Source organism: Tursiops truncatus, chromosome 21 (assembly GCF_011762595.2).
Source record: "Tursiops truncatus isolate mTurTru1 chromosome 21, mTurTru1.mat.Y, whole genome shotgun sequence".
Classification (NCBI taxonomy): Eukaryota; Metazoa; Chordata; class Mammalia; order Artiodactyla; family Delphinidae; genus Tursiops; species Tursiops truncatus.
This window is the reverse complement of record NC_047054.1, coordinates 28,773,110-28,798,577: the sequence shown is the minus strand read 5'-3', so window position 1 is coordinate 28,798,577 and position 25,468 is coordinate 28,773,110. Positions and strand designations below refer to the sequence as shown.

General features: G+C 45.6%; 1 long non-coding RNA gene across 3 annotated transcripts in view; it reads left to right on the top strand.

Moving 5' to 3' along the window:
* Positions 1-25,468, top strand: part of LOC109547669 (uncharacterized) — a 337,191-nt gene that overhangs the window by 244,980 nt on the left and 66,743 nt on the right. The window lies entirely within an intron of this gene.

Below are 25,468 nucleotides of genomic sequence, written 5' to 3'. Positions count from 1 at the left end.
CAAACAGCTAAGCAAGCTCCCAGGGCACTAGAGAAAGCACTCAGGCAGCGAAGCAGAGAGATGTGGGCTCAGGTGGGAAGCTATCAGTGCTCCTGGAAACTGTCCCCTGAGGTTGCAGGTCAACTCAGAAGAGGGGTGAGGAAATATGGGACAGGTCGTCGACAGTGTCTGCTACAGAAGACTAGAATTCAAGACTTATTTCCGGACCTAATTACATGTCTTCTGCAAAACACTGCAAAAATGACAAGAACTATGGTGTTTAAGGAAGATTAATACAAGAACAATACAGAACAGGGGTTCGCAAACTGCAGCCTGTGAGCCAAATCCAGTCTGCCACCTGTCTTGTAAATAAAGTTTTATTAGAACACAGCCATGCCCATCATTTATATTTGTCTGTGACTGATTTTGTACAACAGCATAGTTGAGTAATTGCATCAGAGACTCTACGGCCCACCAAGCCTAAAATATTTGCTATTTTGCCCTTTACAGAAGAGATTTGTTGACCCCTGACTTAGAAGTATTAACTAGGGAAGACTCCATAGTTGGGGGAGGCAATCTGGGAACTACCGTAGATTTCCAAACCTGAGATGTGAAGAGTCTTGACTAATGTCTATACCTAGTACCTAGTCTACACTTACATTTTGAATGGAGAACTCTCTGAATTTGGAGAACTACAGTGAAGGAATTTTACAAACGACTGCAGAGTCTTGAGTCTGGGAGACCCTGAGTGTGGTGGGATCATCATTAAACATGAGGAAACTAAGACATTTTTGATAAGGTCAGGGAGACAGTGAGGGGAGGGGATGGCAATGAGTTTGTTTCAGTGAGAAATCTCAAGGGCAATTGAAATGTTTAGTTTCTGAGTCAAAATTTAGCACTGAGGTGAAAGTTGGAACTGAGAAGTCATGACTGGGTTGCTCTCGGAACTATGGACAGTTCACTAGAGAGCTGGGGGGTAACACAGGTCAACCTGTGTCAGGGCTTCTACCCTCAAACCCTATCGCTTCCCACTGTCTGTTTTTGGGGGGATCCAGATATGGTGAATCTCCAGAGAGGAAGCTGTTCAGTTTTAGCTACCTCATGGTGTAATAGCAACAAGATCTGGGACTCTCACATAAACTTGTTTTTTCCCAAGCTTCTGTGGCTTGAGAACTCGCCATACCACACAAGAATAGACAGGCAAAGGGAGGTACCCCCGATGCTGCCTTCGGTGTCTGAGGCCCGTCCTAACCCAGCCTGCTCCTCCTGTTCTTTAGGAGATGCTGTAGTGATGGATCACTTCCGGGCCAAGGTACCTGGCAGAAAGGCCCAAAGGATGTAGAAAATGTGGCCAGCTCTCAGAGTTTCTGGCACGTCTTTATCAGTCACCGTCGAGAAAGTGGGTTCATTTTCTGACCCAGGGCTTTGAAAAATCAGGGCATCTTATTAGCATGACCAGTAAGTGGTGGGATGTGGAAGGGACTTGAGAATGTGCCAACATTTCAAAATTTACAAATAGTTGTAAAGTGTAATTAAACAGAACAGTAGGCTTTGGGGGCTTTGCCTGATGTTTTTTAGATAGGAGATATTTTATAAAGAAAGGACAGTAGACTATGGGAGAAGACCTGGATTTGAGTCCCAACTTTGTAATCTGCAACCTTAAGAAAGTGACTGTATCTGTTTGTTGCCAGTTTCCTTCTCTGTTAGGTCGTCAATGAAAAGTAAGACGACACAAGTGAGAGGGCTTTGAAAATATAAAGTACCGTTCAAATTGTTGGAAGGATGGCGAGTTGGAATAACCATTAATTGCTCTTCGAGCTTAGGACTGTGTGAGGCATTGGTCTGTTTCTTCCCATCTACATTCTCATCCAATTATTTATTGGACGTAAATAATTTTCATATAATGCAGACATGAATAAATGCTAAGCAGAGGTGAACGCAGAGGGAGTGGTGGTCGGCGCTGATGATGGAAATCTAGATTCAGATTTAGGGGCTGCAGGGGGAGGCCCAGGCTCCTCCTGGGGTGAGCCCGGGAAAGGGACCATCCCGTCCAAGCATCCCTCTCTGCTTGCCCTTGGCTTCTCCTCACTCGCCCCTCCCCTTCCCGCGGAAGTGGCCTGGGACTAAACATCAGCCTAGGCAACACCAGAAGAGCTTTGCAGACGAGATTAAAAGCAAATCAAAGAAGAAAAATTGTGGCTCGGTTTATGTCTTCCTAATTAAAACCCCGCCAGTCTCCCTTCTTTTTCTTTCCAGCTAATGTTACACTAACGAGCTGAGTTTAGTGGCATTTATGTAGATAAAAGTCCCAATGATTGATCTCAATGGCTTGTTAAAATTAGTTTCAGTCCACCATATTGATTTAATTCCATTGCTTGAAAGTGCTAATTAATAATGATAATAAAAGTGTCCTGGCCCATTACTATCAGTGAGCAGCCTGTGCGGGAGGTAGAGTGGGAGGGGGAGGGCTGCTGTTTTTAGTGTCACTCACTCTGTCGAAGGGTGGCCTTTGAAAGCTGGCAGAGGGGACAGGAGGCTGGGGATGGGGGCAGAAGGGGGTGTTTCTGCCTCTTTCTGGTAGATGCCTCCTGGTGGTGCTAGAGGATGGTCAGAGGGGTGAGAGGTTGGTGGATGCCTGCGTCCTGGGGGAGCCATGCATCCAGCATTTTCTCTAAGGCTCTTGGTTCCCTCTAGAGCTGGGGGGTGGGCGTGGGGTCATGGTTAGCTGCTTGCCTTGTGGCTCCTGAAGGAGGTCAAGGGTTTAAACTTTAGACTGTTCCAGAGGGTGATGAAGCTGGAGGGGACGGGGTCAGGGGTTTGCCATTTAGATAATGATGAGCAGCTTCCGGGAATCTGAGCTCTGAACCTCAGCCACCCGGACCCCATGCTGCAGGGAGGCCACGACGGGAGGGAGGGATTTGGGGCAAAGAGGTCATTGGATGGCGAGTCTGATGGATGGGGAGGGAAGGAGGAACTCAGAGCGCAAAGAGGGAAAGGGTCCAGGGAAGTTGAGTTAAGAAGGGAGAGTTAGAGGTCTCTCCTAAATTAATGAATTAATTTGGCTTTAAAGTCTCCTTGCCTTTGATAAAGCCCTATGGCCCTGGGAAGGATTCTGCTGGCCCCTCTGGGGAGTAGGGCGTAGGGCTGAGGGAAGGGGGGGTGGTGCCGGCAAAGAAAACAGTGGCTGGAGGGATGAACAGCAGTTCCAGGACAGCAGCCAGGGCTTCCCAGGGCTGGTGGGAAGAACTGGGAGATGGAAGAAGGGCTCCTGCATGTGGCCAGCCTTCCCCACAACCCAAACCTTCTCAGTTCACTGCAGACCGCCTACCACCTCAATCTCTCTGCCCTCTGCCCCCAACAAAGACTGCATCATGTAGAAGTCCAAGTTCCATGAACTGTATGCGGTTTGCATGTGGGAGCAGTTGGAGACCTGTAATTCTTCCTCTGCTGAACTCTATGACCATGAATGGTTCACGGTCCGCACGTTGAGAGCCAAGAAGGGAGTGAAAAGAGCTTTTAGGGCCCTGGGGATGTGGTGGAGAAAGTAGAACGAGAGAGATACAGGTTGAGGATTTGCAGCCTCCAGAAGTGAGGGGTCAGGGACCCCCGGAAACAGCCCATAGAGCCCACGCGAGGGCCCAGCAACCAGAGGACCAAGAGAGGACTTTAACTAAGTCAGGTTTTGGATCAGCCAGTAGCTGCGCCTTCTCTGGGCTGGACTACTGGGCAGGAATAAATCTGTTTAAGCAGAAGCCTGTAAGAGATGCAGCTGCGGGCACTGGTACTTCTGAGCATCGTTGTCTCGAATGCAATATCCAAAGATCCATCTGACGTATGTTTGTTCCTGGAGATGCTTTTTATCAAAAAACTTTATGAAGCACGCTCCCCGCTCCCAGAAAGATGAATTGAAAACTCACACTAGAGCGCAAACTCTCTTTGATTTGGTCTATGGTTAACTCAATTATAGGCAATGATTACACGGTGTAGTTCTGATATTAATTACAATCCGTCCTCATTAAGGAATTAACCAAACCATGTGTGGCTGGGGCTGCAGAGGAGGGGATAGTTTTTGTTAGGATTTACCCTCTAGTTTTCTTTTTCCAGGTCACCCTATTGTTTTTCTCCTCCGGTGCTTTGTGCTGTACTCGGCCCCCGGTGGTTTGGGTGTGCTACCATGTTTCTTATATGAAGGTCCTTATTACTAAGCAGAGAAGGTCCTCTGTGTCTGTTTATGCAATTCCTCCAGGTTCACTTAAGAATCTTTCTCAACGATACCCCTTAGGAAGGGTGCTTCCTCCAATAGGATCGGCCAAATGCCAACTGCTGGCTTCACTTTATATGGGATTTCTATTTGAACAATCCTACTTTCTGTTTCTCACGGCCTATTCCTTGCTTTCTGCTCCCGTATTCAGCAGAGTGCCCTGCACTGTGATAGGGTGAAGGGGTTTGAGCTCGACTCGTTTTGGGGGAAGAGTAACTTCCAGATTGCATCCAAGCTTAGAATAGATTGCCTTTGGAGAAAATATGGGGATCCCTGTGCTTCTTTGTAACACTGTCAGGCACCCTCCCTGTTTCATCTCAGGGTGATTACTGTTAACTATTTCATACGCATGTTTGGATGGGGGAACAATGCAGTTGGCTGAAATGGGGATCCTGGTAGGGATCTTCAAAGTAATCCATCCATTTCTCTGTTTTTAGGTAGAAGGCATTGTGTATGTTTTCTAGGGTCTGGAAATCCCATGGAATGTTGGAGAACGTAATCGTAATGCATTCTGTCATCCTTTGGTACCTTCTACGGTTCCTTTCCATTTTGCTGTTTCATTTTTTTCCCTTTTCCTTTTCCTCTTATGTTTTTCACTTTTGCCGTCTTCTTCTGCAATCCTAGCTTACTCATTCTAGCTGAGGCTACATGAGAACGGTCAGGGTTTCCATATGGAGGACCACGGGAGGAAGAGCGAGCAGTAGGGCCAGAGGGGGCTTTCATCAGGAGGGTGAAACGCACGCTGCGGTGGGGAAAGCGTTTTCTTGTAGAGCCTTTAGGAATGGCAGCCCCACTTGTCCCTCTTGGCATGGCTTGGGCAGCAGCTGGGGACGAAGCGATTTCCAGTTGTAATTTTGGAATAGACAGTCATGGGTTATCCAGTCAGACGGATGGAGCACACAGCAAGGTGTCGCAGCTCAGCGTTCAGTTTGGAAGTCTGCTGGCCTCCAGCCTGGAAGTTAAGACTCTCTGATCATACTCAGTTGAGGACATAGTGGACAGTGTCAGGTCCTGGGGGTGGAGGCCTGGGAGGGTACCAGGGAATTCCCATGGGGTTTAGGGGCCATTCTATCCTCAGTGGATAAATGCATGTTCATGGCGCAGAGGCCAGTGGGAGGGCAGAGGGAGTTTCTGCAACAGCCAGAGACAGAGAGAGGGAATGATTTAAAAACCTCATCCAATTTGGTTCACGAACGTGAAAATTGAATTTGTTATCAGATCCATGGAGTAAATCCTGGGTGGAAAACTGGGAGCAGAGAAGGACGTCAGGAGCTTGATTAGTATGGAAGTGGAGGAGACGTAAGGAGCTGGGGATGGGCACGGCTTGAGGAAAGATAGTCCAAGACTCTGTGTCCAGAGCCCAGAGGGTGGGGTTTGGGGGATGGCTGCACAGTGAGGTCAGCGTGAGTTGATGGCTTAGGGGTAAGTATCAACGGGCTGGGGTCCCTGACAGTTGAAGCCTAAGGACCTCTGAAGGGAATCAGGCTGGAGCCCCAGTGTGGCATGAGCGTAGACGTCACTGCAGCTCAGGGGCTGTGAGCACAGGGCTCAGGAGGTTGCTGGGTATGGCTGGATGTACAGAAGCATCCAGACACGGCTGAGGAGTCACTGCGGGGAGAGAAGAGAGCAACTCAGGGCGCCAGCAACTGCAGCTGGGTAGGGGTGTCTGGAGTCGCCCTCCCGACTCAAGAGCCCATGGTGTCCGTCTCTTTCCAACTCCAAGTCCAGTGACATTATGTCAGGAGGTCGTTCACTTGAAATCAACCCTGGTGAGAGTATTTACACCGCAGAAAGCGGCAAATGCTACCAATCAGGGCTTTTTCCCCCCTGGAGAGCTGATTGTTAAACATTTACCTACTGGGAGGAGAACCTCTTTGATGCCTCCTTAGTGTCAGGGGGCAGGGGTGTTCGGGTGGGCTTTATTCTGTGCAGGTAGTTCAGAAACGGCACAACCAGAGGCATGTCTGAATGTGTTTGAGGAGAGAGAGAAGCCAGAGAGAGGAGAGGGGCTGGCATGAGATCTGACAGCTTCAAAGGCTGTCACCAGAGGTGGTGTTAATGAAGGCTGATGAAAGTAACCGTCGGCAGCCCCACTTTTAGCATCTTGGCCAGCCGCCTTGCTCTGGGTGTGGTGTGTGGGCACTGTCACACGCTGCTGGGTAGTGAAAATGGATACAGGCCTTGTTGAAAAACAAATTGGCACCTTGCACTGTGAACTTGAAACATGAATATCCTTTGACCCAGTAATTCTCCTCCTGGGAATCTGTCCTAAGAAATAAATCCTAAACACATTTCCATTGTTTTGGAAAACTTACACTGCAAAAAGATGTTAGTTGCAGCTTTATTTAGATTAGCAAAAAGTTGAAATTAACCTAAATGTCTAACTGTAGTGGAATGGTTAAGGAATCTAAGGCATATCTTCTTAATAGATTATTATGCAGTGATTTAAAAGGATGTGAAGAAAGTTTAAGAAAAATATGGAAATGCTTATGATAAGCAGAATACAAAGTTGTCGAGTAGCATTTTTTGCAAAGTGTCTCTTTTGGAATATGACTCCAGTGTCAAATGTATTTGGGAAATGCTTGGTATCCTGTGCCCCTCTCAGGACTGTGTGCACGTCAATGCCGAGGGTTCTGGGAAGTTCTATGGTTTAACCTTTTGCTTTTTGAACTTATTTCACCCCAGAGTCCTTTATCCAACCAACATCTATTACCAGCCTCAAGCATTAAGGCTCAGCAGAACAGAGTTTTGGGAAGTAGTGACACACTGAACAGTTATAATTACATTAAAGTGTCCATCAGAATACAGGGAAGAAAAACAATGACAAAATGCAAGTAGGGACCAGGGTAGCAATGACTGTGAAAGATTTTTTTTGATTTTTTTTTTTGGTGTGTCTTTGCCAGAAATCCTTTAACATGCATATATTTTATTAAAGAACTGTATAAAAGCCTCTCTTCAAGGAAGTTTGTGTATTTCTGCAGTTGATGACATGTAAGATTCAGAATTTGTGCTTTCTGCATAGTGGATGAAACGTCCATATAATCCAATGGGATATTTGATAAGTAAAGAATCTGATGGCTGCAATTTGTTATAGCACAATGACAGTCAGAGTGTGAATGTGGATCTGGGATCAGTCTAGCTCTTCACCACTAAAAAGAAACAGTCTAAAAAAAAATGAGCAAATACCTCCCTAATAGTTAAAGGTGTGCCAACCACGATTAGAGCCTTTTCCACATATTAACTTATTTAATATTTAACTCACAGCAACTCCACAAGGTAGGTACTACGCTTGTCCCCATTTTACAGATAAGTAAACAGAGCCATAAAGAGGTTAGGTGACCTGCCCATGGTTCCAAGCCCTCTGTCTCTAGAAACCAGATTCTTCATCAATACCCAGAGCTGCCTGGTACTGAGGGACCAGTGATGACACTGCATCAACAGACAGGATTTCACGGCTGCTGATTTAAATTAGACACAAAACCACTCCTGCTTTGAGAGGGACGGGGGCCCTTTCCTCTTGGGTTGGTAAGCTGGGACCACGTAGACCCTTCACTTCCTCTGGTCATATCCACAACTATGTGAAGATACAGACAAGAGGAATAAAGGGAGGATGAGTCTCCAGTTCTGGTCCCCAAGGGCCAGGAGCTACCCTGGCTCATGTAACTCTTCCTATGGCCTCTGGGAAGGATCCTGCATCTTCCTTCTCATCCATTTTCCATCCCACTGACTTTCGTTTAAGATTTTTCTTTTAAAAGGTGTTAGGACATGATCGCGTGTCTCTCTGTGCTGATATTTTTGGATTTTTACTTCTTTGCTGAGTGCGGGTTTTCTCTAGCTGCGGCGAGCGGGGGCTACTCTTCGTTGCGGTGCGCGGGCTTCTCTTTGCGGTGGCTTTTCTTGTTGCGGAGCACGGGCTCTAGGCACGCGGGCTTCAGTAGTTGTGGCACGTGGGCTCAGTAGTTGTGGCATGTGGGCTCAGTAGTTGTGGCTCACGGGCTCTAGAGCGCAGGCTCAGTAGTTGTGGCGCACGGGCTTAGTTGCACCGTGGCTTGTGGGATCTTCCCGAACCAGGGCTCGAACCCGTGTCACCTGCATTGGCAGGCAGATTCTTAACTAACTACTGCACCACCAGGGAAGCCCAAAATACTCCAAAAATATTTTGGAATCCACCATAGGTGGGTTGCGATGCCCATATCGACTAAGTTTGAGGCCTGTTTCAAATGGTCGAGGGCTGAAGGACCGTTCAGGGTCACTTCCGTTCTCTGTGTTCCAGGGCATTTTGGAGAGCAGGTCTCAGGGAGATACGGCTGATGAGACTCACCATCAAGCATCCAGTGCTCTCCTGGATGGGAGAGACAGAGGTGAGGAAACAGGAGAAAAGAAACCTGTTCTACACGGGTTTTAAAGCCAGCCGTTCCAAGGCGACATATTTGGGGTTAGCGTGTCCTTACCGCAGTGAGTCAAACCAGTTCCTTGCCCTTTTCTCCTCTGAGGACACAGAGAGGACCAGCTGGGCACCATTCTCTGAGAGTAAGAGCCTCTCATTGGCTTGAAGCCCATTGTTAAATCAACTCAGCTCCACTCATCCCCTTCCTTCTAGACTTTTCTGCTCTGGATGAAATAGTTCTGGGGCTCGAAGTCTTTTCACAGGTCTTGCTTTCTAGCCCTTTCTACCACTTTTCCTTCCACATTTCTCTTTAGCTGGTCAGCTCTAAACAAGATGTGATGCCCAGCTGGGGCTGGGTCCAGAGTCTCTTTAGATGGTTCCTTGCTGGACCAATGCTGTTTTACCCATATTTTCTCATCTTACTTTCATACTTACTGTTTTCAATAGATACATAACATGGTGGGCCTAGTCCCAGCACACAGCAAAGCATTAGACCTTTTCTGCAATTCACATCTACCTTGTTATTCACTCTGCACGGGCTGGTCTATTCCTATGAGATTTTATTCTTTCATCCTTTATTCATTTTTTAAATTCTTCCCCACTTATTTAAGGGTATCATTCCCCCACCCCTTCTCATAGGTTTAAAACTTTACACTGACTACTCCTGAACTTCATTTGATCTGTTTTGCACCAAGTACCCAGTTTGTCAAATCAAACTTTATGTGAATTTAAAATTTGTCCCCTGTCCCCTATTTTTAGCTCCTGGGCCATTGATGAGTTTGATAAAGACCATTCATAGAAAAGACTTACCGAGAACAAGACTTCTCTGCGAGCAATACGATATCCAAATTGTTGGATTGACAAGAAGAATGGGGCCCATATCAGGTGATCCAGTGTCCTTAAAGAACAGTGTTTCAAAGCTCCACTCGCCCCAACCCCCTGAGAAAAGAAAGCATGTTGAGAATTAAGGGCCACCATTTCCTGGCGTGGCGTCTGTGTGGCAACACTCTTGGTTTTGTCACCGCTTGGAGGGTCTGGCCTGGGCGCTGATTTTTATTGTCACTGTGATTTTTCAAAAACATAATACGGGTGAGGAAAGAGTCTAAAGAGCAACAGTTGTTGCTTTGGCCACTGGAATAAAAAACAATGTTTTGATAAGTCCTTCATCTCTCAGGGACTTGTAATATATGTAACAGAGCTACCCTGGGCAATTCCACAGGGACTCTGGGATGATCAAATAAGACTAAAATTAGGGCTTCCCTGGTGGCGCAGTGGTTGAGAGTCCGCCTGCTGATGCAGGGGACATGGGTTCGTGCCCCGGTCCGGGAAGGTCCCACATGCCGCGGAGCGGCTGGGCCCATGAGCCATGGCTGCTGAGCCTGCGCGTCTGGAGCCTGTGCTCCGCAACGGGAGAGGCCACAACAGTGAGAGGCCCGCGTACTGCAAAAAAAAAAAAAAAAAAAAAAAAAAGACTAAAATTACTAAAATAAGACTAAAATTAGTACTAATACTAATCATGGTTAACAAAAGCCAATAGTCACGAGCGCTTGCCCTGTGCCAGGTACTGTGCGTTATGTTTTGAATGCTCTGTGGCAGACCTAGAGTGATTATTTCTGGTAAATCTTGTGAGTTTCCATGGATTCCATCCAGTATTCTCTCTCTTTTTTTCTCTTACCAAGTCCCTTGGTTCTCTTTTAGGCATTTCTCCCTTCCAGTTCTTTCTGTCCCATCCGAGCAGAGCCCCTCCCCGCTGCTCACCATAGCCATGGTTCTCTGGCCTCCTTGGCCTCAGACCCTCCCTCGTCTGACCCTCCTGCAGGTGCCCCCAGACTGACCATCTGAAGATGCCACTTCCTTTAAACCAACCCCCTCTTCCCATTGAAAACTGATTCTGCGTCTCCCATGACCTGGTCTGGTGTTCAGGAGTCTCCACGTTCTGACTCCGAATGACCTTTCCAGCCTGTCTCTTCCTGCTTCTCCACGGCGACCCTCTGTCGTGGCGAGTTTGATTCCCTTACTGTCCCGGACGATGCTCTGTGCAGTCCTCCCTCCAGGACTGCGCCCACTGCCCTCCACCTGCTTCTGCTCCATGACCGCTGCAAGTCCTGCCCCACGTTCAAAGGCCAGCCCAGGCTCTTGTTCCTACACTACGTCTTCCCTGAACACCTTTGCTGTCTCTCACCCCTTTGCACCATTAGTGATGTTCACATTGGCAGGTGCTCCATTTGCCATCTTTGATACCGTTGTTTTGTGCTGTTATTTATTTCCTCTCCTTTTTAAAACATTTGGGCATCTATATTCCTCCCTCAACGAGATTGTAAATTCTTTGATGGCAGGGGTCAGTTTGTGTGTGTGTGCGCGTGCACACGAGCGCGCGCGTGTGTGTGTGTACACATTATTTCTCATAGTACCTAGTCCATAATAGATATGCAATGACTCTATGATTAATGACGGGATGACAATGTATAAATGTATTGACTTTCTCCCAAGGTATTAGCTTTCTTCTCAGATTTATAAAAATATGAATCTTCCTTATAGAGTGGGCGAGGGAGACTGAGGCACATGGGGAGGAGAGAGGGAGGAAGATGGCCTTGCACAGAATCTTGAATGGAAACTTGCATGAAACCCAGGACTTTGGTGCTCAGTCTGCAATTTTCTGGGGTTTCACTTAAAGAATTCAGCCCAGGATCCCCAGGTCTTTGGGAGAAATAACCAATAGCAGAGTAGCTGGAGCATGCTTGCCAAGAAATTGAGTGGTACCCATTACCGTTAGGAGCAATAATAACAATTATGATAGTCATGATGATGGCGATGGCCACGATGCTGATGTGATGCTCATGGTTACGATGACAATCGAATAATCAGCAGCCTCGACTGAGCCTGTCTCCCAGGTGGCAAATCCTCCACGGGGTCAGTAGGAATCTGTTTCCTTTTACTGTTGGGGGGAGTTATCCTGCTCTCCCACTGGCCGTATCGCCATGACCCCAGGCTCCCTAAGCCACGGGACAGGTCAGGAAGGCTGACCAGAGGGGAGGGAAGTCCTTTCCAGTCCCTTTAGTCTTGACTGAAAACACAGTGAGGGTCCCTGAGTTCTCCTATAAACGGTAATGATAACACAATTATCATGCAAAACAAAAATTAAGTTTAATGGTGCAAAGCCAGGGTGTACCGGAGAGGTAATTCATATTAATTATGTTTGGATTAAAAGCTTATTTCTTTTGTTAGCATCCGCAAGTAGAAACTTAGCTGTTAGAAAAAAAGTCTGCCTATAATTACGGCCTCTTCTGGAGGAGCAGTGTTGGACTTAATGGAGCATTCCCTGCTCTCTTCAAGCTCCTGAAGAATGGTAATACTTCATATTTTATGAAACACAGAAGAAATAAATTACAGGTTTAATGATAAGAACTACTTGGGCTCATAATGAAATCTGATTGGCCAGTTAATCCACCGAGACCCTCAGATGTGAACCGTCCAAAAGGGATAAAGATGATGAAAAATGAAATTAAATAGAAAAACCTTCACCCACAGCCTCTTTTGTGGAAGCTGGGGAAGCAAAGAGCAGGGGAGAAGCCCTGGGGCCTGGGGTAGAGGAGAAACATCACTTTCCCTGGGTTTGGGGAGAGCGGAAGGAGTGAAGGAATTTCCTTCCTGCCCCCCCCCCCCACCCCGGGTTTCCCATGGAAATAAAGCCGGGACACTTCCTGTGGGAAGAAAGGGACAGGACCAGAGGAAGGAAGGTGATTTCTCCTGGTGAGAAAGCTCCTGGCACCCCCAGCGGGGCCTTGCCCTAAACAAGAAAGACAAAGACAGATGAAGGCTAATTGGAGTTGGCTGAACTAATAACTGTTTTTGACACCCAGGAAATATTTTGCTCGGGTAGTAAGGTCAAGGTCTCTGTTTCTCAGTTCAGGGCGCTAAGTTCTGGGCTTGAGGCATGTTCCCATGAGGGACTTGACGCAAAGTCTTCCTGCGGGGCCAGCTTGGCCTCTGCCTGCCCCTCCTTGCTCTGCAACATCTTGGGAAATAAGCCCACCTCCACGGCTTTGAGCTTGGTGAAAGATTTAATTGTGTTTTCAGAGGCAGCAGGCGCACAGCAGAAAGAATTTGGGCTTTGGATTCAGACAGGCCTGGGTTCCAGTTTTCGCTTCCATATTTATATGCCTGATGACCTTGGACAGAACACTTCCCCATCTCAGGTTCCTCATCTGCAAATGCTTATTGTAGGAAGCTTCAACGAGAATACTATGTGTGAGAATTAAATATGCATAGGGCTGGAGACCCGCTAGGTGCTCAGAAAATGAGAGCCATGTCCATTGCTACTTCTACTGCTGCAAGTATGAGAGAAGCTTCTTGTCCTGGGCAAGGCCTGCCGATCAGCACATGCCCACAAGCCCATGGGGAAATCAAAGAAATCGTTTCATAAGAATTTAAATGATCTTGCAAGGTCTCTGAATCCTCAGGTCATTGACAGTGCCGAGGCACGGTCTCCCTAGATTCCATACACGTAGGAAGTCCATGGAAGACTCATTTTTGATGTCAGGAGGATGGAACAAGGTGGACACTGGAGCTAAAGGAGGCTTCCTGCACATCAGGTCATCTGCTGTCCTCATCAACAAGCTCCCTACTGGTGTTCACGGTAGCTGCTTCCTCTGGGGTGAAAAAGACATGGCTATGGCATGACGGTGACAGCATGGGGAGGGAAGGGCACTCATAGTGCTAATTCCCCTGGATCTTCGCCATCTGGTCCTAATGCCTTTGTGGAGGGAGATGGAAAAGTACATTCCTGGAGCCCCATATTATCAGACAAGGCAGATCTCAGCTCAGGACACGGCACCAGGCACCATGACGTAGTGCTGTGCTCCTGGAATCCCTGAAAGGCCCCAGAGGGTCCTGTGGATTTCTGGGGAATGTTTGCAGGGCCCTGTGTCTCAGGCCCTCTGTGGTTCTGCTCTTGTCCTGAGTCTCCTTGGAATGATCTTCGTCTCCCTGCCTCGGTGGTCTCACCACAGACCCTCTTATTGGTCCAAGCTGGAGGGATCTTGGGCATCACCTGGTCCTGCCCCCTCGCTGCACAAATGGGGAAGCAGACAAAACCCACAGACAATGCCCAGCGCAGGGCCTGCCATAGGCTGGTACTCAATAAATGATAGTTTTCTCTTTTATTTGAGTAATTTGCCCAAGATCCCATAATGACCAGGCTTTTTATTATTTTTTAAGACTTTCTTTAGGGCAGTTTTATTATTTTATTTTTGAACTTTTTAACATCTTTTTTGGGGTATAATTGCTTTACAATGGTGTGTTAGTTTCTGCTTTATAACAAAGTGAATCAGTTATACATATACATATGTTCCCATATCTCTTCCCTCTTGCGTCTCCCTCCCTCCCACCCTCCCTATCCCACCCCTCCAGGAGGTCAAAAAGCACCGACCTGATATCTTTAGAGCAGTTTTAGGTTCACAGCAAAATTGAGAGGAAGGTACAAAGATTTCCCATTGACCCTCTGCCCCCGCACATGCACAGCTTCCCCATCATCAACATCCCCCACCCGAGTGGTACACGTGTTAGAGCTGGTAATCTACATGGACATGTTATTATCACCCGAAGTCCATAGTTTACACTACAGTTCACTCTTGGTGCTGTGCATTCTATTTCTTTGATTTCTTTGATTTCCCCATGGGTTTGGACAAATGTATAATGACGTGTATCCGTCATTATAGTATCACACAGAGTAGTTTCTCTGCCCTAAAAATCCTCTGTACTCTGTATGTTCATCCTTCCCTGCCCCAACCCCTGGCAACCACTGATCATTTTACTGTCTCCTAGTTTTTCTCTCTCCCAGAATGTCATATAGTTGGAATCATACGGTGTGCTGCCTTTTCAGATTCTCTCTCACTTAGTAATGTGCATCTAGGCCTCCTCTGTGTATTTTCATGGCTTGAGATCATTTCTTTTTAGTGCTGAGTAATATTCCGTTTTCTGGATGCACCAGAGTTTATTGGTCATTCACATACCAAAGGACATCTTGCTCGCTTCCAGGTTTTGACATTTATGAATAAAGCTACTGTAAACATCCTGGTTTTTTTGTGGACATAACTTTTCAACTCCTTTGGGTAAATACCAAAGAGCACGATTCCTGGATTGTAGGGTCAGAGTATGTTTAGTTTTGTTAGAAACTACCAAACTCTCTTCCAAAATGGCTGTCCCATTCTGTATTCCCACCAGCAGTGAACAGGAGTTCCTGTTGCTTCACATCCTCACTGTCATTTGGTGGTGTCAGTGTTCTGGATTAGGGCCATTCTCATAGGGGTGTAGTGTGTCTCATTGTGGTAGCTCCCAGCGTTTGAGCACCTAATGTGCCAAACAACATGCTGGTACTTTTATGTACACTGTCACATTTAATTCTCATCAAAACCCTTAAAGTAGGTATCATTTTTGATTTTACTGAAGCGGAAAGGAAGGCTCAAAGAAATTAACTCATCTGACCAGATAACTTAGGGTCTCCTGACTCCTGGTTTGGAATTCTGTCTACTCTACTACATAGCTTCAGGGTCGGGGACAACTGTTTTCTCTTATTTTTCGGTATAAATAATTTACCAAAAATCCTCTGATGGATTCTCTAAGTGGACATTTGATTGTGCTGCCTTTGACTTTCCCCCTTGTTCATTAAACTACAGTTACACTAATCATAGTCTCTCCTAGTTCTTCCACATCCAGGGTAACACACCTTGCTCTTCCACCCCAGGGCTTTTGCACTGCATCCCCTCTGCCTGGCACACTCTTCCCTCCAGGTCCCCACATGGCCCCCTCCCTCAGTAAAGAAGCACCCAGCACCTCTCCAGTTACCTCCTGTCCAATGCTCTGCTTTACTCACTTCACATTACTTACCTCTATCTGAAATTTCCTTTGACGTTTAAGAATATAAACTCCAGGAAGGCAAGGAGTGTGTTTTGTTAACTGCCACGTCCATAGCGTTGAGATGAGGGCCCGGCATGGAGTAGAGACTCAATACGTCTTTGCAGAAGGAATAAACGAAGCCCAGTTCTGTCTCCATGTCCACTGCCAGTTGGGCTTCCCTGTCCTCCTCTTGAATTAGTTCCCCTTCTTGCAGCTGCACAGCCCCCTGTGTGTGTAGGAGCTCACATCTTTGCACAGAGGGAAGTAACAAACAGAATAACAGCACGTATTGCCACTCTGCCCTCCCTGCTTGCATGCCCAGTGGCTGGGGATGCTGTCTTCGGCAGCAGTAAGAAGTGATGATCTGGGAGCCTTGGACAAATGCCCTGCTTTTTCATTAAGGTCCGGGTGTTGGGAGGCTGCACTCTGGTTGAGGAGGGAAGAGGCAGGGCTGGTGGGCGCACACCCTACACTCTCCTCCAGCCCTCGCTCTCTCCTGCTGCTGCCCAGGCAGCCCATCTTGCTGTGATGTCACGCAGCACACCTGAGGGTGGAGGTGCAGGGCCGGGACATAAGGGCGAGTGAGGACAAGGTCTTCCTTGAAGAAGTGACCTTCATCTCCAGACTTCCTATGGGTCCTCAGACCACTGGATCAAGCTGTCACATTTCCGCACATGGAGACTCTCTGGTGCTGGTGGAGAAGGAGGGAGGGAAGCCTAGGAGCTTTGGCAGCTCTCAGTCCCCAGAGGATAACATCAGCCACATAGTCAAGGGCAGTATCGAGTTTCGGGCTGGAGACAGACTCTGGGAGCCTGGCAGCCTGGGTTTGAATCCCAGCTCTGCGTCTTGCCAACCATGTGACCTTGGGCAAATCACTTGAGCTTTCTGTGCTGGTTTCCCCATTCGTAAAAATGGCCTAAGAATAGAACTTACCTCGGGGTTTTTGGTAGGAATTAAATAAATTAATATTTCTAATGTGCTTAGAACAGTGACTGGCACGTGGTAAGTGCTATCTAACTATTTGTTAGTTAGCAAATAAGTAAACAAGTAAAAATTATCACCATTAGACCTCCCACAGGGATGCTATTACGCAGTTTACACAACACTCTCCCATATAGGATGCCATTTGATGCTGTCCCTGTAATGGTGGGGAGTTTATTCTTTTCTTTCTTTTTTTTCTCTGTCAAATGAGGAAACGGATGGGAAGTGGATTTGTTTGTATTGAATGCCTAAGTTTGATAGGTCCCTTACATATTTCTTTAGTCTTTATAACAGCTGTGTAAAGTAAACATTATTATCCCCATTTTATAGATTTGAAAATTGAGGCTTCACTTCTGAGTTCCATTCTAATAAAAGCAGGATCTGAGAAGGAAGGAAATCTGATATTCCCCCTCACCTCAGTCTGGCAGCTCCTCCCCTTGGGGTGTGTTGTGGGTGCACTGTCCATACTTATTTGTGTCTTTGGCAGAGCTGTCAATTTTGTCCACTTAATCTATCAAAAAAACTCAAGCAGTTAAATTCTTTTCTAACTACCAAGCTCTTGGAGAATGAGATGCACAAACAGAAGAAAGGAAACTCTCTTTAAGCACATTTATGATTTGCCTTTCTCAAAACAATGGGGCTTTTGCTGGTACAGCAATGCCTAGGCTGGCTTAATAAAGAGACTCATGCCTGGACCACAATGGGCAATTCCTTGGCCATGACATCATAGGGAAAGGCAAAAGAAGAGATGGCTTCAGTAGGTGAGGGAAGGTAAGACTGCAGAGGGGAGCTACCTCTCTGGCTACATGTGAGAAACCTCTGCCATACATGACCAACACTCATTGAAAAATTACCAAACACTTGAGGAGAGCCATCAAAATGAGAGAGAGATGATAACATAAGTTCTTACCTAAAAGGAAACGTAAATAATAGAGCCATCAGTACAGACCTTTAAAACCATTATATTTGATATCCTTAAGGAGACAAAAGAGGATGTTATATCAATGAAACAAGAACAGGAAATTATGAAACAAACACATTTTTTTAAACAAAAGACCATGATGAGAGCTTAGAAATGAACAAATGATTGCTGTTGAGCAGAATGGATATAGATAAATATTTATTAAGGGATCACCAGGTGCTTGTTGCTGGGGTACAAAGATGAATGAAAGCAGACATGTCTATGGACTCATTAACAAGAGAGATTTAAAACTGAATATGATGTTACCAGAGCCTGTGATGGATGGGGATGGGGTTTTACTTCATCAGGGAGATTAGAAAAAGCTTCCCCAAGGAAGCAACAACTGAGCTGAGATCTCAAGGATCAGTGGGATCTAAACAGGCAAAAAGAGAGGGTGAGAGTTCCCAGTGAAGGGAGCAGCCTTGCAGATGCAACAACAGAAGAGAATGATGGCAGGCGAGGTGGGTGGGCCTGAGAGAGAGCAGGAGCCTTGGAGGAGCCACCGTTGGGGTCAGGCAGAGGGGGTAGCAGATCATGCCAACAAGGAACCATGTTAACTTTGGACTTGAAGCAAACTTTAGTCAGGAAGGTAGGAAAAAATATCTTATGGTTAAAAGGGCTTGAAAACTCTTCTCCCATAGCCCAGTGTTCAGAATATTTTTGCTCAGAGAGAAAATGCAGCTTTCAGGTTTGAGAAGGAGAGTTGTACGATCACTAAGTTCACAGTCAGCATTGGGCTGAGCACAGGAGGAAGTGAAACCACCCGCAGAAATCAAGTGACAGTAACATCGAGAGACGGGGCAACTGGGGATGGCAGATGGGAATTAGACTACACTGAGGCTGGAGAGTCAAGTAGGTCATGTGTACGCTGGGGTCACACAGAGCCGGGCAGTGGGGAGAGGAAGGGAAAGCAACCTCAGAAAGAGCAGATACAGTATGAGAAGGAGGGAGGGGGCGATCAAGGGAGACAGATGGAGACAAAGAGAGACAGACAGAGAGGGAAAGATATAGATAGATAGATAGATAGATAGATAGATAGATAGGGGGAGAGAGAGAGAGAGAGAGAGAGAGAAACACTTAGTTCATGATGTCTTTCTCATACTCTGTTCTTGTGAAGCTTGCCCAGCTCCTTGAGTTTGCATGTACTTCCTTTTAAGGTTCTGCATGTGTTCTTACCACTAACCTCTATTTAATCTCCTGAGAAAAGAAAGAAAAATAAAGCTATTTCCTACTTAAAGTGAATAAGTCAAATCTGAGATTTATAATAGTGGTCGTCAAAGAAGGAGCTTGACAGTCTCCCCCGACAGCAAGTGTAGGTGCAGAAGAAAATACTACCTGGATGATACCCATCCCCTTAGGTGGTTAAGGGTAATCTTTCGGGAAAGAGAGGAACTGAAAGCTGATAATCCCACAACCTTTATAGTCAGTTGCATATCAATATGTCAGCTATTTTGCATAGTGTTCGGTTTTTACTACAAAGTATAAGTTCAGTCATTGTTAACAGGCTTTTAACATCTTCTTTATGAAGACACTAGAAGAACTTTTTGAAGTGCTGCTATAGATAAGCATTTCTACATATCTACACAGAAATGAAATAACAATGAGGCTTGCAACGTAGGAAGTCCTTGCTAAGACGCAAGTGATATAAGAATTGGTCACCATCTCAGGATTGGCTGGTTAGAATATGGGGAATGTGCTCTTGTTGAGCCCTTTACTATCCCTAAGGAAAGGCTGGCTCTGGGAGGAGCAGGCTCTCCCTGCTTTTTAAGATGTCAAAACATCATGAAATACAGAAAATGAAAACCGTGATTAATGTAGTTATGTAGAGATATTTCAGAAGGGTGTACCCAGATTGACTCCTAAAGCCAATATTTTGGAGACCAAGGTGGCAAAACCAGGTGAGCAGTTCCTCATAAAGAATTCTGTCTTTATTGTATCAATCAGGGTCTTGTCAGGAAAACAGAAACCAACCTAGGTATTTCAAAAGAGGATATTTAATACAGGGCATAGATTACAAAGATCTTAGAAAATCAAAGAGCAAAAAAGGAGAGCTGAAGGTAAGTCAGAGATTAGATTTCCAGAATCTAAGATCATAGGGGGTGAATCACAGCTTCAGAAGCTGGAGTATTAGAAGAAACAGTATCAGAGGAAGGAAGGAAAGAAAGGGGAGTGGGGTGTGGGGGAGAGGGGAGAGAGAGAGAGAGAGAGAGACAGTAAATGGGAAACAAAGACATTTCCTCTCTCTTCATATCTTGATTTTCCTGTCAGTTTGGCAAAACCTAACAGGAAGCCCACAGCCAAAGGAACCTGGGAAATGTAGTTTGCAGACTTCCAGCCCCATTATCCTAGAGGGCAGCTGTGGGACTGAGAGATAATAAGCAAAAAAACTTCCACACTTACAGATCAATTTTGTTTGGGTTCAGTTTTGTAAAGAGCTTCACGATTACTAATTATTATTATGAGGCTCTTATTCTAGTCTCAATGGATCTTTCAAATAATCACTTCAACCCATGCTTTCCTCTAAATTAATCAGTAGTTTGACTAATCAGTGTGATTATTTAAGGCCAAGGTACTCTAAAGGAGGACACGTATAAATAAGTTTTGAATTACTCCAATGAAAGAAAAACGCATGTGTACAAAGAAGTTTTTAGCAGTAAACCTGTAGGCTTACTTCTACTGTAGGAAAAGAAAAAACACCTGAAATCAATCTAAATGTTTAATAACATGTGATGAGCTAAGAGAATTTTAGTATATTATTTTGACTACTATGTAGCTATTACAAATAATAAATGTTGGCGTTATGGAACAAAATCTATTCTTTCAACCAATATATATTGAGCGCCTCGTGGGTGCTGGGCACTGTAATTAATGATCGGCATAAAAAGACAAATGGGGCTTGGTTCCTTGTTCTTATGGTGCCTATAATCCCATGGAAGAGATGGCCTTATAGATATGAAACAGTGTTTACAAATTACATAAGAAATTAGAATGGCGGGGCTTCCCTGGTGGCGCAGTGGTTGAGAGTCCACCTGCCGACGCAGGGCACGCGGGTTCGTGCCCCGGTCTGGGAAGATCCCACATGCCGCGGAGCGGCTGGGCCCGTGAGCCATGGCCGCTGGGCCTGTGCGTCTGGAGCCTGTGCTCCGCAACGGGAGAGGCCACAACAGTGAGAGGCCCGAGTATGGCAAAAAAAAAAAAAAAAAAAGAAGGAAATTAGAATGGCAAATTTTTATATATCCAAATTTTCTATAATGAACTTGTATTATATGTATAACAAAAGTAGTAAATTCTTGTAATACAGTTCTTTTTTTTTTTTTTTTTTTTACGGTACGTGGGCCTCTCACTGTTGAAGGCCTTAGGAGGAAAAACTGAGGTTTCCCAGAGAAGCTTTGCTTCAAAATTGTGGCATTGACCCCTGCCTGACTTTCCAGCCTGCTGGCTGGCCTTATAGATTTCAGACTTGCCAGCCTCCACAATTTTGTGAACCAATTCCTTAAAATATACTTCTTTATTTCATACATATTATTATTATTTATATTATTTAATATAGATTCATATATGATATATTATTATATATGTTATATTTTACATATTATATATTATTTCATATATATATCTATGAGAAGTGCACACACACACAAGTATCTCCCATTGGCTCTGTTTTTGGAGTACCTGGACTGATTCACCTACTAAACGTTTTTCTTTTAAACAGTCCTTAATTTAATGTTGGTTTTATCATGCATCATTTCTTTATAGTCTCTTCTGTCCTTACTGTAACTAGACTCCTCTTTGGTTATCTTTTCTCAGCCCTCCAAGAACGTCTACCTACAGTTGGTCTACAGATTCCCAAAGGCTGTACAGGGTCTAATGGAGGTGAAGGCTGGACTTTATTAGCTTGCGTGGTGTCTTTTTTCCCTTCCAACTGGCTGCCGGTCAGTGGGTCAATGCCAATGGATGCTCTCAGTCTCAAGGCCAGAGCAGCTCCATGAACTCCTCTGTCGGCCCTTCCTTAGATCCCAGAGAGCTGTGCTCCCAGCAAGGAATGGGTGTCCGTTAAGGACAGTCCTTTAGTCTGGCTAAGATTAGCACAGATGTCCCAGGAGCACTGGTGAGTGTGCTGCCTTTGGCGTTCATTCATCTCCATCCTGCCTAAATGGGGATTGAAGAGTGACATCTAACTGTTCAGTTGTCCAGCCCAAAGCATAGTCTGTATTTCTTGAGAGGTACAGACACTGTTGAAAGGATACAGGCTCTGTGGACAAAACATTAGATTTCAGTTTTAACTCAACTACTTTCTGGCTGTGTGACTATATCCAGGTTACTTAACCTCTCTGTGACTCAGCTGTAAAGTGGGGATGCTAATTCAACCAAACCTGCAGGGTTGTGGTGAAGATATCAAATAGAATGTGAATTTTCTAGTGCATAGCAAGGGTCCCACAAATGGTAATTGCTATTTCTATATGCCTGAACTCGAGGGTACACTTTGGGAAAAGTTTTTGACGCATGACAACCACCTAATAAGTAGAGACCCTGGTCCATCCCCACCTTCCAGATCTGACTGAGGATAAAGAAGCCACTGTCAAAGCACACTGAACCCTCAAAAGAAACATGGATTTTATTGTCATTTAATGCTAACATGTTAGCAAAGATAATAGATTAATCAAGTCTACAAATAAGTAGGGAAAAATTTACCATCACCCAGAAATTTTGTTTTGCCAAATTTCCTCTTGGGCCAGAAGGTATGCAGACAGTAAATAAATAGCCTTCCCCTCTACTTGACATCTTATTTATAATTAACTTGGGGAGGTGGGCAGGTGTCTATTTGCACTATAACAACCATATTTTTCAAGGCCAAGGACTCAACTCCAGTTAGCTTTCACATACCTGCATGTAGATTATCCACCTGAAGAAGCATCTTCCAGGAAATTTTTAATCCAAAACAGGCTCTCTCCTAGCACCCCCTCTCCCTGCTCTCCTTCTCTCAGCCCTCACCCAGCTGATGTGTGCTTAGGAAATGCAAACTAATTTTAAAATTCGCTGGAGCAAAACACCATTAGAATGGTTAAGTCTGCTGCCAAAAATAAAATCAGCTAATGCATTTCACATATTTAGATTTCCAAAATTAAGTTGAAATGATGCTTTAGTTCATCCAAAGTTTGGGCTTTATACACATCACCCCATATCTCTGCTAATTGACCCTACTTTTTTTCTGGCAGCGATAAATTTGATTTTCTTGTAACCTTTTCCATACCCCAGGGTGATGTTTTTACTCTCTCATCCTGCCGAAGCGAGGTCACGAGCCCTGTTGAAGACGGTGGAGAAGAAACTCCTCTGTGTTGGGGAGAAGAAGACAAAAAACAGCGCAGCTCTGTCTCAGCCAAGGCTCTTCCATTCTTTAGTCCCTCTACCAAGCCTGGCCAGACAGTGAGGGGCCCAGCTGGGGAAAGGGGACCCAGTAAAACCAGGGGCGGGCACCAAAAGAGATCCAATCAAGGCTCCAAAGATGTGCTGCTGCCTTCAAAGAGCTCAGAGTCTCTTTGGAGAGACAAGATTAGCCTGGCAGTATAAAACACATCATAGAATAAAATTAATTGCCGAATGGGTGGCATAGACTCTAAGGCGAAACTCCAGGGAGCGATCATCTGTGAGGACGGGATTTGTCTTCATGATGGAGGAAGCACCTGAGTTAGGAGCCGGCTAGATTGTGGGAAGGGGGCGGGGTGGTTCTGGTGAAAGAGTCAACTGGAACAATGTGTAGAAATGAACAGGTGTAGACAAGAGAAGTCAGCCTGTCTGAAAGAGGAGCACTGCAGAAGGGAGTTGTCGAAAGTACAGGTGTGCTAAGACTCTTGGATGCAAGCAACAGAAAACAATCTGATCTACTTTAAGAAAAAAGGGGAATTTATTTTAGGACTACAAGGGAGTCTCCTGGGACCCGAGACAAGAAAAGTCCAGCTCACCGCAATATGAACTTGGACATATTAATATAGTTTATGGTGTATTTTTATCTTTATAATTTTACTTCTCCATCTTTCCTAACTTATTTTTATATTTCTTTAAATCTCGAGAAAGAGACCCATTTGGATAACACATTTTGTACCATTATATTTTCTTTCTTTCTCCTACTGCTGACTAACTGGTATTTCCTACTCTTTTACTATATTAGGAAAATACCGCAAGCATCTTATCTTGTAGTCAACACAAGACTTCCTTTACATGGTATTGAAATTCAGCCTTTGTTTGAACAATTGAGAGCTCATTGCTTTGTAAGGCCTCCCGTTTCATTGTGAGCTGAGCTTGTTAGCAAGTTGACTCTAAAATTATAATGATTTAATTGTAGGATCCCCGCTTGTTTATACTTTACATCAAAAGAGAGCTTTGAGTTTGTCACTCTTCTGCTCAAGCTCCCCAAATGGTGCCCAATCACCTTATAAATTTAGAAAAAAAAGAAAAGAAAGGAAGGGAATTTGTTTTAAGGCTATGAGGGAGTCTCATGGGACCGAAGGACTCACAGATGCAAAGAAAATCATACCAGGACCCGGGAGGCTCTTACCGTGCCTCTGGTCTCCACTTCTCTGAATCTGTTTCTGCATTCTTGGGGCAGATAATCGCTGCTCTCAGCATCTTTTCTAATTCTCTTGCAGCCTACTGCCTGTTATTCTGCCTCAATTCCAAATTCCTGGGAGAGAGAGAACCCAAGTGGTCTAGGTCTGGTCCAATCAATTATGATGGGGTGGGAGGGTTCACATAGCACAAGAGAAAACAGGGCTGCTGGTGCCCCTCCTGGGGGTGGGTGTGTGTGTGGAGCAGCCCTAGAAAAGGAGGAAAGAATTGATCGGGTAAGTGAGTAAAATGGGCTAAGACAGGCCTCCTGCCATTCGATTTTTCCAGTCTGAGGAAAATCGCGTGAAAATATTTCAGTTGGCTGGGGTTCTAGGGGGTTACCTCACTTTCCGCGAATATTGAAAAATGCAGATGTTTAAAGCAGAGGAATTGAGTTGTGATCACTCACTTCATAAAGGGGATTATTCACTTTGGGGGAGATGTACCAGGATTCCTTTCCACTTCAAATGATATTTTTCCCATCATGCCTCTGATTATGCTCATCTGCTCTGTAATGCGTCTGCTTCCCTTGATTTGGGGGCCTTCCTCCAGTGGAATCCAGGATCCCTCCCCTGGCACCCTCAGTGCTGGCAGGACCTGGGAGGAAGTGATGCTCATGGCGTTTGGCCAATGGCTGCCCACTGGCTAGAGCATGAGCTTCCCGAGGGCAGGGATAGGCCCTCTGCTCCTTTGTAGCCGTCCAGTGTCTGACTCAGTGCTGGTCACCCGGCCGTGCTGATGAACACTTACTGAGCTGCATGAACAAAGCCAGTTTCCAGATATAAGCAATTCCTAGCCAAGGAGTAGCTGAAGGAAAATATAGCTTTATTGTAAGCAAGGGAAATAGGCATAAGTCCTTTCCTGCAAAAACATCATATACGGCACTGCTTCTTCTGGTCCTGCCAGCAGTCTCTTAGGGGCTGGATGACCCCAACTCCTGTTTCGTCTCAGGACATACTTGGACTGGATCCACCTCACATAGGGCCCTGAAACCTTATTTACGTCCCCTTGCCAAAGGGGAGCCTTGTGCCAGTCAGACCCAGGTGCCACCACCTCCCTTTGGGAAGGACAGGAAGCTGCCTCTGGTCACCAGAGAGCAAAACCTCACCCCTTTCATGGAAGCCTTGAGGGTGGTGGCTAGCAAGGAGGAGGACCGTCCATCGTCCACCTCCGGCCCCCATACTCAGCGCTCTAAACAGAGCCTGAGGTGAAAGTCTGTCCAGGGGACGGCCCACCCTGGCGAACTCCCTGCCTTGGATGTGAAGAAGGCGACAAATGAGACAAAATGAAAGCTATAATGATGCGTATTATATTAATCATCCTCCCTTTTTCTGACACCATAAATCTTCCCTTTAAACTCCTGGTGGTGATTGCATCATCTCCCTCTCTCCTCGAAACAGCA